Below are 3486 nucleotides of genomic sequence, written 5' to 3'. Positions count from 1 at the left end.
ATATTCAAATCTGTCCTAGCGGAACATATTCCAATCTGTCCGAGCGGAAAATATTCCAATCTGTCCTAGCGGAACATATTCCAATCTGTCCTAGCGAAACATATTCCAATCTGTCCTAGCGGAACATATTCCAATCTGTCCTAGCGGAACATATTCCAATCTGTCCTAGAGAAACATATTCCAATCTGTCCTAGCGGAACATATTCCAATCTGTCCTAGCGGAACATATTCCAATCTGTCCTAGCGGAACATATTCCAATCTGTCCTAGCGGAACATATTCCAATCTGTCCTAGCGAAACATATTCCAATCTGTCCTAGCGAAACATATTCCAATCTGTCCTAGCGGAACATATTCCAATCTGTCCTAGCGGAACATATTCCAATCTGTCCTAGCGAAACATATTCCAATCTGTCCTAGCGGAACATATTCCAATCTGTCCTAGCGAAACATATTCCAATCTGTCCTAGCGGAACATATTCCAATCTGTCCTAGCGAAACATATTCCAATCTGTCCTAGCGAAACATATTCCAATCTTTCCTAGCGAAACAGTGCTGTTTTTGCTTGTAAGCAAGAAGCAGGAGGATGGAGTTATGGTCTGATTTGCCAAAGGAGGGCTTTGTCCGCATGTCTGTGTGTGGACTAAAGATGATCTCGAGTTCTGTTGCCTCTTGTTGCACAGGTGACATGCTGGTAAAAACGGATTTCAGTTTCCCTGCATTTAAAATCACTGGCCAAGAAAAAGGCTGCCTCTGAATGTGCATTGTCTTGTTAACTTATGGCCCTGCTCAGCTCTTTGAGTGCAGTCTTAGTGCCAAGCATCGATTTGTGGCGGTAAATAGACAGCTATGAAAAATATAGATGAAAACTATCTGGGTAAATAGGGGTGGGCTACAGCTTATCATGAGGTATTCTAACTCGGGCGAGCAAAAAACATCAGACTTCCTTGACATTAGAGATGCGTACAAGCTACTGGTTAACAAAGAGACACACTCCTCCTCCCTTCGTCTTAGCAGAGTCTGCCATCCGGGGCTGTGGTCAAAAGTAGTGCACTATATAGGGATTAAGGTGTCATTTGGGACGCACACAGGGAGGGACACTGTGGAGGTAGAGGAGGGTACGGAGACAATAGGAGATTTATTGTCCAGGGAGAGTTACCGTGGAATCTACTTCCTGTCTCAGGGACACTGTGGAGGTAGAGGAGGGTACGGAGACAATAGGAGATTTATTGTCCAGGGAGAGTTACCGTGGAATCTACTTCCTGTCTCAGGGACACTGTGGAGCTAGAGGAGTGTAGGGAGACATTAGGAGATTTATTGTCCAGGGAGAGTTACCGTGGAATCTACTTCCTGTCTCAGGGACACTGTGGAGCTAGAGGAGGGTAGGGAGACAATAGGAGATGTATTGTCCAGGGAGAGTTACCGTGGAATCTACTTCCTGTCTCTATTCTCTAGTCATGTGTGGTGGTCTTTACTGGCTGCTGCCTGCCTGTCTGCACACACACACACACACACACACACACACACGCACACGCACACGCACACGCACACGCACACGCACACGCACACACATGCACATACACACACACCCTCTGTCCCTCCCCGGATCTCTAACTCATCAGTATGCCAGTCCCAGAGCCAGGCCTGTAGGCCCGCGTCAGACCAGGGACTGGAGTTGTGCCCATGCCCCAGACGCCTCACTGCCTCCCAGGCTACTCACCTACTCCAAGCCCAGGCTTGTGTCTCAGAGTATAGGCCCTGAGGCTCATCTTTAATGGGACGTTACACTCTGGGAAGCAGGCCTCTCGCAGGCTGCCAGAGGACACAATATTATAATGAGTTATTATTAAAGGGGCAGTGAGGTCTTATTTTGTTTTTGATAGTTCCACACTATGAGGATGAAATAACATTGAAATTGTGAACGTGTCGTTTCAGTGTAAAGAGCTTTTCAGGAGGGATATCGTTTTTGGGCCCCCAGCGTGATGTCACAATCTGATCCGATTAATCATCTTTTATTTGCATATGTCTCCTCCTACTAAGTAAGTGGGGAAGGTTCTAAGAAAGTCCTATCCACCAATCAGGGCTGTGTATGTAAATATATTACAATTTGTATCAACATGCCCACATGAGCAGACTGTGCAGTTCAATAACAAAAGGAGACTGAGGGAAATAAATGCTAATAAATATATTTGTAGTTATTTTCCTGAAATAAACACAGTCATGTATTAGACATACAGTGATGATTTAAAATACTGCATGGGGCTTTAATGAGCTGGAGAGCTTAGATTTCAGATTTCCATCTAAACAACCAAAACATTTCATTTTCAGAAAACGAAATGTTCACATCTGAAAGACATCATCAAAGAGAGTCTAGTATAGACACGACAAAATAGTAAAACCTCCCGCAGAACATCACTAACAATCTGTCATCACTAACAATCTGTCATCACTAACAATCTGTCCTCGTTAACAACCTGTCCTCGCTAACAATCTGTCATCACTAACAATCTGTCCTCGTTAACAACCTGTCCTCGCTAACAATCTGTCATCACTAACAATCTGTCCTCGCTAACAATCTGTCATCCCTAACAATCTGTCCTCGCTAACAATCGGTCATCGCTAACAATCTGTCCTCGCTAACAATCTGTCATCGCTAACAATCTGTTCTCGCTAACAATCGGTCATCGCTAACAATCTGTCATCGCTAACAATCTGTCCTCGCTAACAATCTGTCATCACTAACAATCTGTCATCGCTAACAATCTGTCCTCACTAACAACCTGTCCTCAGTAACAACCTGTCATCACTAACAACCAGTCATCGGTAACAACCTGTCATCACTAACAACCAGTCATTGGTAACAACCTGTCCTCACTAACAACCTGTCCTCACTAACAACCTGTCCTCACTAACAACCTGTCCTCAGTAACAACCTGTCCTCCTGTCCTCAGTAACAACCTGTCCTCAGTAACAACCTGTCCTCCTGTCCTCAGTAACAACCTGTCCTCAGTAACAACCTGTCCTCCTGTCCTCACTAACAACCTGTCCTCACTAACAACCTGTCCTCAGTAACAACCTGTCCTCCTGTCCTCAGTAACAACCTGTCCTCAGTAACAACCTGTCCTCCTGTCCTCACTAACAACCTGTCCTCAGTAACAACCTGTCCTCAGTAACAACCTGTCCTCAGTAACAACCAGTCCTCAGTAACAACCTGTCATCACTAACAACCTGTCATCACTAACAACCTGTCCTCAGTAACAACCTGTCATCACTAACAATCTGTCATAGACAACAATCTGTCATCACTAACAACCAGTCATCATTAACAATCTGTCATCACTAACAACCTGTCATCAGTAACAATCTGTCATCGCTAACTATCTGTCATCACTAACAATCTGTCATCACTAACAACCTGTCATCACTAACAATCTGTCATCACTAACAATCTGTCATCACTAACAATCTGTCATCACTAACAATCTGT

The sequence above is a fragment of the Salvelinus alpinus genome, chromosome 11, assembly GCF_045679555.1.
Source record: "Salvelinus alpinus chromosome 11, SLU_Salpinus.1, whole genome shotgun sequence".
Lineage (NCBI taxonomy): Eukaryota > Metazoa > Chordata > Actinopteri > Salmoniformes > Salmonidae > Salvelinus > Salvelinus alpinus.
Note: the sequence above shows the minus strand (reverse complement) of the source record.